This window comes from Poromitra crassiceps, assembly GCF_964638095.1.
Source record: "Poromitra crassiceps genome assembly, chromosome: 6".
Taxonomy (NCBI): domain Eukaryota; kingdom Metazoa; phylum Chordata; class Actinopteri; order Beryciformes; family Melamphaidae; genus Poromitra; species Poromitra crassiceps.
Genome location: NC_139627.1, coordinates 7,936,867 through 7,950,075, shown reverse-complemented (window position 1 = coordinate 7,950,075; position 13,209 = coordinate 7,936,867).

Sequence of the window (13,209 nt, the reverse complement as noted above, 5' to 3'; positions counted from 1 at the left end):
TACTATAATTATTTTAACTTCTAATAATCAATTTGCTGGGGATCCCCTGGAACCCTCTCAACCACCCCTGGTGGTCCCCTGGAACCCTCTCAACCACCCCTGGTGGTCTCCAGACCCACGTTGAGAACCACAGCACTAAAGCTCAGAGATCCTGTCAAACTAGCACATGATGATGGGCGCACTTGTCAAAATGACACACATGCAAACCGAGCTGACATGGAAATGGGAGCGTGTGATTGGCTGGCTTAGCCGATGCTCTGACACAATGCGGGGAAACAAAGGCAACGCACGCTGTGGGCTACACGCTATCTCTTTCCACACGCTTAGCCTTTCCCCCGTAGGCACAAACACATATGGTTGATAGATGGATTGGACTTTGAAAATGGTGCCAGGCAGCGCAGTGTTGATGGCAGTGATCCATTCACACACTTGACAGATGAGCGTGCCTTCCAGCCACACTGCCATTACAAACAAACACACACACAAACCCAGTTAGCATGCAGTTAGCCTGCTAGCCAGAGCTTCCGGGGCTTGCCCTCATTTCTGGCCCACAAGTACACTATGAGCCCACGCTGCAGCACTGACAGCAAAGAACTATCAGTCCTTATTATCATCTAACCGCTACAGTAGTGTCATGGTAACAGTGTGTCATGGTAATGTAACCGCTACAGTAGTGTCATGGTAACAGTGTGTCATGGTAATGGATCTAAACCTACAGTAGTGTCATGGTAACAGTGTGTCATGGTAATGTAACCGCTACAGTAGTGTCATGGTAACAGTGTGTCATGGTAATGGATCTAAACCTACAGTAGTGTCATGGTAACAGTGTGTCATGGTAATGGATCTAAACCTACAGTAGTGTCATGGTAATAGTTCTAAACGAACACTCTTAATGTTGATTGTTTATTGTGGTTCGATACAGTATATCTGCATTTGTGTTGCTGGGAAGATGATGTCACCAGCTCCTTCTCCTGTCCTGCATTTTACTGCACTATTACTGTTTATGTCCTTTGCATACTTGTATTTATGTGGACATAAATACATATTTTAAATGTGTGTGTATATGTGTGTGTGTGTGTGTGTGTGTGTGTGTGTGTGTGTGTGTGTGTGTGTGTGTGTGAGTGAGTGAGTGAGTGAGTGAGTGAGTGAGAGAGAGAGAGATTGTTTGCAGTGATATAGTTTATATTTGGTGGTTAGGGTCAAAGTTAGACTTTAGATGTTTGCATGTTAAAGTGTTCAGGTAGGTACTGTATATGGAGGGTGCCCTATTTATAGAATATCCTATTTGTGGTGTTGTTTACACAATTATTATTACAGATTGTATCTTGAAAGTTGGCTTGTAGGAGCGAATGTGAAGTTGGATGTGTGGGAATTAATTTATGTCAGAGCAAGCACAATGTGTGTGTGTGTGTGTGTGTGTGTGTGTGTGTGTGTGTGTGTGTGTGTGTGTGTGTGAAACGCTCTCAGGGTTTATAGATCGTCTTTGGCACAGTGATAAATAAACGGGGAGATAGGCAATTTGCATGGCTGCTTCCCCCTGACATCACGTGTGTGTCTGTGTGTGTGCGCGTGTGCGTCCGTGTATGTGTGTATGTGTGTGTGTGTGTGTGTGTGTGTTTTTTTTACATACATACGCACACGTTTATTTGTATTCATACATCTATGGGCTTGTATTGTTTTGTAGGGGTGCGTGTGTGAGTGAGTGTGTGTGTTACTTTATGTGTGTGTGCTGTGTGTGTTACCACACTTAAGTGTGCTTGAGTTTGCCTGTGTGTGTGTGTGTGTGTTCATGTCGACCTATCAAGCGTGGCCAATTAGAGGGGGAACAATTAGTGTTGAGTGTTTTTAGCTCAAGTGTCTAACGGCCTGTAGAGCAAAAGCTTTTAGCGTTGGGCCTTCAGGACCCTTTCCTTCCACTCTCATCAATCCAGCAGCCTGTCTGAAGGCCCAGGGCAGCAGAGACCCTGTGCTCTGCTATGACACGTCACATGACATCACTATGTATGACACGTCAGGGAGAGCACATGACATCACTAATCACTGTCAGGGTTATGGATTCAAATCCAATTAGGGCCACCTACTGGATGCTTTTACATAAGCAACTGGATGCTTTTACATAAGCATCCTGCGGCAAGGTGGTTTGAAACATCCCTCACATCTGATGAGCAGATATATCTGGAGCGTCCACGCTCGACTCGTTCATCTCAGAGGTGTTTCTCACAATGTGATTCCATACAGCCACCAGACCACTGGAGAAATACAAGAGAGATGTTGACGGCAAACTGTGACTGTGGCCAATTCTGTTTCTTCCTGAGCCACATATCTGTCTAGCGTTGCTATCAGCCTGCTAGAATGTAAACAACTATTTGAAAATGTCATTATTACAAAATGCAAATAACATCATCTGGATGGAGAGCTTGTGAGCTTGTGAGATTGTGATGGGCAAGCCGTCTCTTTTTTATTACTACACTGCAGAATAAAATGGAGCTAATTATGACAATCCATTGTCCCTGTCCCACGAGACACAGCATTGTCACATTTTTGTATTGCGGTACATTGAATTTCAATATCGTCCCATCGCTATGAACAGTACTTAAGCCTCGTATGAGCGCACGTTTCTATGAAGTGATGAAATTGAACGGCCTGTGCAGCCAGGCTGTGTGCAGCCAGGCTGTGTGCAGCCAGGCTGTGTGCAGTCAGCTCTACTGTTGCTGTTAAATGGATTTCCTGGATTCTCATGGGAGCTTCTTGTTTTTCTGAGGCGTCGTTTACCTGTCATTTCCCTTTAGGCTCTACTGTATTTCTCATTATTCTCCCTGGCACACAGAGCATCATCAGGCCAGTGTCAGTGCTCCTCTCCTCTGGCCTGGCACACAGAGCGTCATCAGCTCAGTGTCACACTCAGTGCTCCTCTCCTCTGGCCTGGCACACAGAGCATCATCAGGCCAGTGTCACACTCAGTGCTCCTCTCCTCTGGCCTGGCACACAGAGCATCATCAGCCCAGTGTCACACTCAGTGCTCCTCTCCTCTGGCCTGGCACACAGAGCATCATCAGCTCAGTGTCACACTCAGGGCTCCTCTCCTCTGGCCTGGTACACAGAGCATCATCAGCTCAGTGCTCATCTCCTCTGGCCTGGCACACAGAGCCATTGAAATGTCTGTTAGTCTAAAACACAAAGTTAGTCACAAATAAAGACACATTATGACGTGTTATCTTTGCCAGTGACAGTCCCAGTCAGAATGAGGTTCAGGCGGAAGCGGTTGTTACAGTACTCCTACTTTTCTTTGTAAATCAACCATTTATTTAAATATTTTCCAAATGATTGTGACTTTGTGAGGTTTCTAGCTTTCAAAGCTTTTAATTGCTCCTGGCAAAGCTGTTTGTTTGTGTTTCAGCTCCTTTGTCAAAGTGACTGTAGAAGTAAACAGAGAGATACAAAAGGCAATTAGCTTGATTTCATCACACTGAGCATTTGTGTTGATCTCTCATCTGTCTGCAAGTCTGCAGAATCAATGAAGGAATCAAATGAATCTGTCTCTGTCTCTCTCTCATATTCAAATAAGCATCAGCCAGTTACTTCCTATTGTGTTGACACTTCCTGTGACAGTACAGTACTAGTGAGCAGGTCAAACAGACGCTGTTTTGAACAGGAAGTCATAACACAACTGGGTCAAGTCGGCGGGGCTACATAAGGTGAATAGGGGTTGAATTGGTGTAAGTTATGTTAATATGTAAATGGTAAATGGTAAATGGCCTGCATTTATATAGCGCTTTTATCCAAAGTGCTTTACAGTCAGTAGGTACATTCACCCATTCATACACCGATGGCGGCAGGTTACCACGCAGGGTGCTGCCACACCATCAGGAGCAATTTGGGGTTCAGTATCTTGCCCAAGGACACTTCAACATGCAGACTGGAGGAGGCGGGAATCGAACCACCGACCTCTTTCATGAGGTCAATATGTCAAGTCAAGTTGAAGTAGTTACGTTTCTGTTTGATCTTTGTTTGATCTGGATGGATCTGTAACAATGTATCAACAGCAACTATTCTACAATCAATTCAAGAAGAGCTGCTCTTGAGAATCACAATTCTCTCTCTCTCTCTCTCTCTCTCTCTCTCTCTCTCTCTCTCTCTCTCTCTCTCTCTCTCTCTCGCTCTCCCTCCCTCCCTTCTTGTTCTCTTTATGGTCCCATATGATGCTGAATTCATCATAGCTTTATCAGACCGTTACCTTAAGCTCTGCATGGCCTCGGCCAGCTGTTTATGAAGATTGGAAGAGGCCCATGGCTCTACAGAGAGCTGGAAGAGGGATAGATGACTGTGATGTTCTGTGATGTTTGACAATCTTTCCCTCTACCTCAGAACTGAAGTATTGTCTCTCAACACATATCAGCATTGTGGAGTTGATTGGGTGAAATTGTCTGTGCTTTGACAAATCATCACATCAGTTTGTCTCTGGCTCTCTGCACTTCAACAGAGGCATGAAGAAGCTGCTTGTGTTGTGTGTGTGTGTGTGTGTGTGTGTGTGTGTGTGTGTGTGTGTGTGTGTGTGTGTGTGTGTGTGTGTGTGTGTGTGTGTGTGTGCTTCACTGAGCTAGAGGAGTGACACGGTTGACTTTCACCAGCGGTTCCTCCTGAGACAGAGAGCGGACCTCAAGTGAGTCTCTTCAAAGACCTGTTGGCTCCTCCCATCTATCCGTCTACTTCCTGGAGGGGAACGTTGGTCAAAACAGATGTTAAGGCGGGACATCCGCTCATTTCTCCAATCACCTGCCTCGGTTTTGTTTAAATGTGTGGTGATGGATATTTTTCAAAGGGGTTCCTGAATGTTTTCTGAACAATTTTGCAACTGCAGAAGACGTGAAAAAGCAGCTACAGTATAAAGCAACTACTATAGAAAGGTTAGTCTATTTGCACCCTCACTGAAGTCTGAATATTTTCTAATTCAGAATAAGTCCAATTGTCAGATTATTTCTGTCCATGTAAACATAGTCACTGATGATACCAAAATAAGGTATAAAGAGATATAGATTATACATCTAGAAATAAATAAAATTTTCCATTGTGGTCTTAATTGCGATATACTGCAACGTTCGCTGCTCAGCACTGGCAGGTTAGACAAAACACATCCGACATTTTGCAATAATGTGAGAATAGATCTTAAGAACGTGAACACTGATGTGTATATTATATATTATATATTATATATTATATATTATATACACATCAACACTCCAAATCCAAACATACTTTAAATGCTGAAGTTGCAGCTTGACACCAATGAAGTGGGGTCACACTGTCCAGGAGCCAGAGGTTCTGTTTGGGTCAGAGGGAAGCAGAGGTTCTGTTTGTGTCAGAGGAAAGCAGAGGTTCTGTTTGGGTCAGAGGAAAGCAGAGGTTCTGTTTGGGTCAGAGGGAAGCAGAGGTTCTGTTTGGGTCAGAGGAAAGCACAGGTTCTGTTTGGGTCAGAGGAAAGCACAGGTTCTGTTTGTGTCAGAGGAAAGCAGAGGTTATGTTTGTGTCAGAGGAAAGCAGAGGTTCTGTTTGGGTCAGAGGAAAGCACAGGTTCTGTTTGTGTCAGAGGAAAGCACAGGTTCTGTTTGTGTCAGAGGAAAGCAGAAGTTCTGTTTGGGTCAGAGGAAAGCAGAAGTTCTGTTTGGGTCAGAGGAAAGCACAGGTTCTGTTTGTGTCAGAGGAAAGCACAGGTTCTGTTTGGGTCAGAGGAAAGCACAGGTTCTGTTTGTGTCAGAGGAAAGCAGAGGTTCTGTTTGGGTCAGAGGAAAGCACAGGTTCTGTTTGTGTCAGAGGAAAGCACAGGTTCTGTTTGGGTCAGAGGAAAGCAGAAGTTCTGTTTGGGTCAGAGGAAAGCAGAGGTTCTGTTTGTGTCAGAGGAAAGCACAGGTTCTGTTTGGGTCAGAGGAAAGCAGAGGTTCTGTTTGTGTCAGAGGAAAGCACAGGTTCTGTTTGTGTCAGAGGAAAGCACAGGTTCTGTTTGTGTCAGAGGAAAGCACAGGTTCTGTTTGTGTCAGAGGAAAGCACAGGTTCTGTTTGTGTCAGAGGAAAGCACAGGTTCTGTTTGTGTCAGAGGAAAGCACAGGTTCTGTTTGGGTCAGAGGAAAGCACAGGTTCTGTTTGTGTCAGAGGAAAGCACAGGTTCTGTTTGTGTCAGAGGAAAGCACAGGTTCTGTTTGTGTCAGAGGAAAGCACAGGTTCTGTTTGTGTCAGAGGAAAGCACAGGTTCTGTTTGGGTCAGAGGAAAGCACAGGTTCTGTTTGGGTCAGAGGAAAGCACAGGTTCTGTTTGGGTCAGAGGAAAGCAGAGGTTCTGTTTGTGTCAGAGGAAAGCACAGGTTCTGTTTGTGTCAGAGGAAAGCACAGGTTCTGTTTGGGTCAGAGGAAAGCACAGGTTCTGTTTGGGTCAGAGGAAAGCAGAGGTTCTGTTTGTGTCAGACGAAAGCAGAGGTTCTGTTTGGGTCAGAGGAAAGCAGAGGTTCTGTTTGGGTCAGAGGAAAGCAGAGGTTCTGTTTGTGTCAGAGGAAAGCAGAGGTTCTGTTTGTTTCAAGTTTCAAGTTTCAAGTTTTATTTGGATCCCCATTAGCTACAGCAAAGCTGCAACTATTCTTCCTGGGGTCCACCAAACAAAGATTTTACATGGTTACAATGCAAATCTACATACATAGTTACATCATAACACACAAACATACACTTAAACATACATGATGTAACATTACAAAACAAAAATCAACCTAAAAACATACAAAACGCACATACAAACAAGACAAAAGCTCCTAGCAGATCAATTATATAATCGAGCATTTTCATTCATGTTTTTCAAAAAAAAAGTGATTTCAATCACAATTCACACACTATCCATAACCCATAATACACACAATAATATATACAATCCATATTTATATATGTAATAATATATATTATATATATTATGTAATATAATATATATCCATATATATATATATATATATATATATATAACATAAAACATATGCATATTTAAGAATTGTACACATTTCTTTTCAATAGATGCAGTTTTACCAACTTTTTGAATTGAAATTTGCTATTTTCTTGTGTGATATGCCTAGGGAGTAAGTTCCATTCTTGCATTCCTCTGTACATGACAGTTCGTTTCATTGCATTTGAGCTGGCTTTTGGAAGTGTAAAACATCCTGTTGTGGCATGTCTGGTAGGATAGTTGTGTCTGTTTGAACTGAGAGATAAGTTTTTAAACAGAATTGATGGAGTCTTTGTAACAAAAATATTTCTTATAAATACGAGCAATGAATAAAGCAATCTATTTTTGACAAATAACCAATCCAAACTGCTGTGCATTGTAACAACATTTGTTCTATAGTCACAATGAAGCGGTATACGTGCCGCTTTGTTTTGTACCATTTGTAATTTTTTTAGCTTATCCATCGTTACATTGGACCATACCACAGGACAATAATCAAGATTAGACAGAATTAAAGCTTGAGTTATCTGTTTGATAGAATTAAATGACAGAAAATGTGCACATCTTTTAACAACAGAAACACCCCTTCCCATTTTAACAACTAATTTATCTATATGTTTTGACCATGATAATTTATTATCCAATGTAATTCCAAGGAGCTTAGTCTCCTGTACTTGGTTAATCGCCATCTTGCTTATTGAAAGTTTCAAAACCGGATTACCACTGAGAGCATGATTTGAACCGAAAATGATGCTATTTGTCTTAGATGTGTTCAAAACTAGTTTATTTTTCTTTATCCATTCAATCACTGATTGTAACTCTGAATTTAACACTATTGTTAATTCAGAAACTGTGACCGCCGACGTGTATATTGTTGAATCATCCGCGTACATCCGCGTACATCGAAATATTGTTTGTGTCAGAGGAAAGCACAGGTTCTGTTTGGGTCAGAGGAAAGCAGAGGTTCTGTTTGTGTCAGAGGAAAGCACAGGTTCCGTTTGTGTCAGAGGAAAGCACAGGTTCTGTTTGTGTCAGAGGAAAGCACAGGTTCTGTTTGTGTCAGAGGAAAGCAGAGGTTCTGTTTGTGTCAGAGGAAAGCACAGGTTCTGTTTGTGTCAGAGGAAAGCACAGGTTCTGTTTGGGTCAGAGGAAAGCAGAGGTTCTGTTTGTGTCAGAGGAAAGCACAGGTTCTGTTTGGGTCAGAGGAAAGCAGAGGTTCTGTTTGGGTCAGAGGAAAGCACAGGTTCTGTTTGTGTCAGAGGAAAGCAGAGGTTCTGTTTGGGTCAGAGGAAAGCACAGGTTCTGTTTGGGTCAGAGGCAGAGAAGGATGGTGTAACCCTCCAGAGCTCTGCTGGCACAAGAGGCCACATTGATCCACAGGGATCACACGTACTGCAGCTATCAGAGAGCAATGAGGCGCAGCAAAGAACCATTTCCACAGTGTGTGTGTGTGTGTGTGTGTGTGTGTGTGTGTGTGTGTTCAGATGTTTGGGACTTGTAGGCGGTGGAGATGTGCTGCTAAATTGTTTGGCTCTGTGCAGTCAGGCCTCTAGACTACATGTTCCACTACTTCTCAGTTGGTGGGGGGGGGGGGGGGGGGGGGGGGGTTACATGTAGGTGGGTTGTGGGGGGGGGGGTATTGATTGAAGCATGGATTTGTATGTACTCTTTGCTCTTTATACTTTGAACTTGTACTCATGTGTATTTAGACAAATATTTAAAGCTGTGTTTATATCATGCTCTGAATTAACCCTCTCCTCCCCCCTCCTCTCCTCCCCTCCTCTCATTTCCTCTCCTCTCCTCCTCTCCTCTCCTCCTCTCCTCCCCCCTCCTCTCCTCCTCTCCTCTCCTCTCCTCCCCCCTCCTCTCCTCTCCTCTCCCCTCCTCTCCTCAGGTGCTGAAGGGTAGTAAAAAGCTCTGTCTCTCAGTGCGCTCGGTGGGTCGTATCCCAGGAGGCTATGTCACCAACCATGTGTATACATGGGTGGACCCTCAGGGCCGCAGTGTGTCTCCTCCTCCTGACCTCCCTGAGCACCGCAGCGCCACCTTGAGGCGAACTGACAGCCAGCGCCGCAGCAACATGCAGCTGCTGCAGGACGGAGACGAGAAGAAGGTGGGCCCACACACACACACACACACACACACACACACACACACACACACACACACACACACAGATGGTCTGCACACTGGGCATGGGTCGATATCCGGTTTTACCGGTTGGGTTCGGTGTATGAGCCCAAACCAGTTTGATCACGTGCGAACCGGAAAAAACGATTTTATTTATTTATTTATTTTCAATTAAAAAAAATTGCCAATCCATTCTGATTGCACTATTGTTCGTATTAGCCTCTTCTCAAGATGCACTAGTAGGCAAACGTCTTATTTTGTTTATTATGTTGATGTTTGAAGAAAAGTTAAGCTGAATAGTTATGAGAAATAAAAACCGTGTGTTGTTACAGTTAAATGGTTCTGCTTATTTTTATTAAGTGTTAGTGCTGGTTGGCATACCAGCTTAGAGGTGCATTATCGCCACCAACTGCAGTCGCATTACAGTCATTTATGGGCTACACTTAAAAAAAATATATATAAAAAAAAAATATATATATATATATATATATATATATATATATATATATATATATATATATATATATTTATGGAAACCCCAGGTGAGCACAGGGAGAACCTGCAAACACTAGCGGTGTCAAAATTAATCGTTTAATCGATGCATCGAGATGCGGACGTGCGAATCGAATCGTTGACAGATGAATCGTTGAATCGTTTATGTTTAAATTTCTGTTGACATTCAGATTTTAATACACTTTCTAAGTAAAAAAGGGACTTCATATTTATCTGACTGCTTGTATTAATTGATGAAAAAGTAGCCATGTGCAGTAAAAATATAGAAAATTGAGGATTTGATACTTGGAGCTGCCATACTTTGAGATGCATCGTGATGCATCGTGGAATCGAATCGAATCGTTGACAGATGAATCGTAATCGAATTGTGAGGCCAGTGAAGATTCACAGCCCTAGTGTGTGTGTGTGTGTGTGTGTGTTTGTGTTTGTGTGTGCAGTGGCGTGCCGTCCATTAGGCGAACTAGGCAAATGCTAAGGGCGCTTGAGCCGTTGGGGGCGCCAGAGAGGGTAATTTTTTTTTTTTTTTTTTTTTTTTTTTTTTACAAATACTTTTTCATGATAATAGGCCTACTATTATTTTACAATAGTAGACAAAAATAAGCAGAACCACGTCTTAACACATTCACTGCCAGCCTTTTTTTTTTACTGTAGGTAGGTTCTGCCAGAGGTTTTTTTTGAGGATTCTGGCTCATTTTACAAGAGCCGAGGATTATTTTCTGCTTGGAGTTTGTGAACACAAAGTTCACAAAAGTACTAATAGAATGTGTGCTTTCTCTGTCTAAAAGAGTTAGTTTGTAGAGTTAGTAGTTATGTAGATATTAGCCGTTGAGTACAGCATGGTTTCAGCATCTGAGAGTGAAAGCTGAGATAATCGCAGTTTTGTGAAATTCAATCAAACAGGCAGAACAGTCACTTTAACCATTTATTTTTGGCATCAGTGAGAGATCAGACATCTAAACAATATAGTTCTGAACGCCCTCTCCTTCAAACTCCTCCCTCCGTGGGCGTGTCTGGTGGCTTTCAGCCTGCGTTTGTCACAAGCGAGTGTTCTGCTGCTGCTGCTGCTGCTGCGAGTTTGAGCAGCCTCCCTCCCTGGCAGCGAGTGTGGATAGGGCTCACTTGTTTCTTGGGTTTGAGAGCTTTGATGAAGCTTTGTGCGATTCTAGGCTTTATGCTGCGTGTTTCAAACTGTGTTTTCCACCCAGTCTATTTTTGGAATCCCCCACCGCCAGCTCCCAGCGCGATAATGCGCGAAAGTGAAAGCGTTTTCGCCAATCCATTTTACAGTAGAGAATGGTTTCCTCGCGCGTTACCCTACAGTTTTGGCTCTGCTTTTCCTAGTGTGGAGAGCACTGTCGCCACTTAGTGGGTCCGTGGAATGGGTTGTACACGTTCGCTGACTCCAATATTTTTATAGGAGACGGGGGGAGCGTTGATCCACGTCCCACCGTCAAAAAAAAAAAAACGAACGTGTTAACACATTCACTGCCAGCCGTTTTTTTTTTTACTGTAGGTAGCTTCTGCCAAAGGTTTTTTTTGAGGATTCTGGCTCATCTTTCAAGACCCGAGGATTCTTTTCTGCTAAGATTTTGTGAACACAAAATATCTCAAAAGAACTACCGGTAATAGAATGTGTGCTTTCTCTGTCTAAAAGAGTTAGTTTGTAGAGTTAGTAGTTATGTAGGCATTAGCACTTGAATACAGCATGGTTTCAGCGTCTGAAAATTTAAGCTGAGATAAATAGCTTTTTGTGAAATTCGATAGAACAGTCACTTTAACCATTCATTTTTGGCATCAGTAAGACGTCAGACATCTAAACAATAGTTTTGAACAGTAATTTCCTCCATAACAGCAGGAAACCCCCTCTCCTTCAAACTCCTCCCTCCGTGTGTGTTCTTCTTGGCTGCAGCGGGCGTGTCACAAGCGAGTTTCTGCTGGCTGCTGCTGCTCCTGTCTGCTGGCGGCCGCTGGGCAAGTCTGGATGGGCTCGCTCGTTTCTTGGGGTTTCGGTTGAGCTTTGATGAAGCTTTTGCGATTCTGGTCTTATTTATGCTGCGTGTTTCAAAGTGTGTTGCACCCATAATCTATTATGCAAATTTGCAATCCCCCACCGCCAGCAACGAGCGCGAAAACGAAAGCGTTTTCGCCAATCCATTTTACAGTATGAGAATGGTTTCATCGCGCGTTCCCCTGCAGTTTTGGCTGGCTTTTTCTAGTCTGGAGAGCACTGTCGCCACTTAGTGGGTCGGTGGAATGGGTTGTACACGTTCGGTGGCTCCCATATTTATATAGAAGATGTAAAAGGGTTAGATGCACATCCCACCGTCAAATTTTTTTTTTTTTTTTTTGACGTATTAACACATTGAGTGCCAGCCATTTTTTCATCCTGTAGGTAAGTTGTGCCAGGTTTTTTTTTGAGGATTCTGGCTCATTTTACAAGAGCCGAGGATTATTTTCTGTTAAGAATTCATGAACACCAATCATCTAAAAATAACTAATAGAATGTGTGCTTTCTCTGTCTAAAAGAGTTAGTTTGCAGAGTTAGTAGTTATGTAGATATTAGCCGTTGAGTACAGCATGGTTTCAGAGATTTTCAGAGAGTTTGGAGATAAATGGATTTTTAGAACCACCTCACGTGCCTGTGATTATGGGTGCCCTTGTCTCCCACTCTTGCCCTTGTCTCTCTCTCTCTCTCTCTCTCTCTCTCTCTCTCTCTCTCTCTCCTCTCTCTCTCTCTCTCTCTCCTCTCTCTCTCTCTCTCTCTCTCTCGAGAGAGAGGAGAGAGAGAGAGGGAGAGAGCGAGAGGGAGAGTTGCTTCAACTCCTCCCTCCGTGGGCGTTCTTCTTGGCTGCAGCGGCCGTCACAAGCTTGTCACCAGTCTGACAGTGCTTTGCTGCTGTCCTGTGCCTGTGGCTGCGCGGCCGCTGTTTGAGGAAGTCGGGATGGGACTCGCTCGCTTCTTGGAGTTTTGGTTGAGAGAAGCTTTTGCGATTCTGGTCATATTTATGCTGCGTGTTTCAAAGTGTGTTCTACCTGTAATCTATTATGTAAATTTGCAATCCCGCATCGCCAGCAATCAGCGCGAAAACGAAAGCGTTTTCCCCCATCCATTTTCATGAGAATGGCTGGGGTGAGAATGGCGTGACAAGTTAAAAAAATGCTTGCCTTCCTCTAGTCAGGAGAGCACTGTCGCCACTTAGTGGTCGGTAAAATAGATTATACACATTCTCTTGCTCCAATAGTGATCTCGAAGATGTAAAAGTTGTTGATTGATGTCCCACCGTCAAAAAAAAAAAATGTTTATGTAAGACGAGATATCTCGGCTCTGGCACTCAAGCGTTGGATTATGTAAGACGAGATATCTCGGCTATGGCACTTAACGTGTTAACACGTCATTGGCAGTCAACCGTTGGATTTTTTTTGACGTATTAACACGTCATTGGCAGTGAACGTGTTAAGTCTTTAAATAATAGTGAAATCATTTTTCTAATTCTGGCTTTCTGGCTGCCCGGGCTGCAGCACTTTCACCATGGTCCCTAATCCATACCACCCCACCCCCTGCGCGGCCGCGCTCCCTTCTACCTGCTCGGAGCT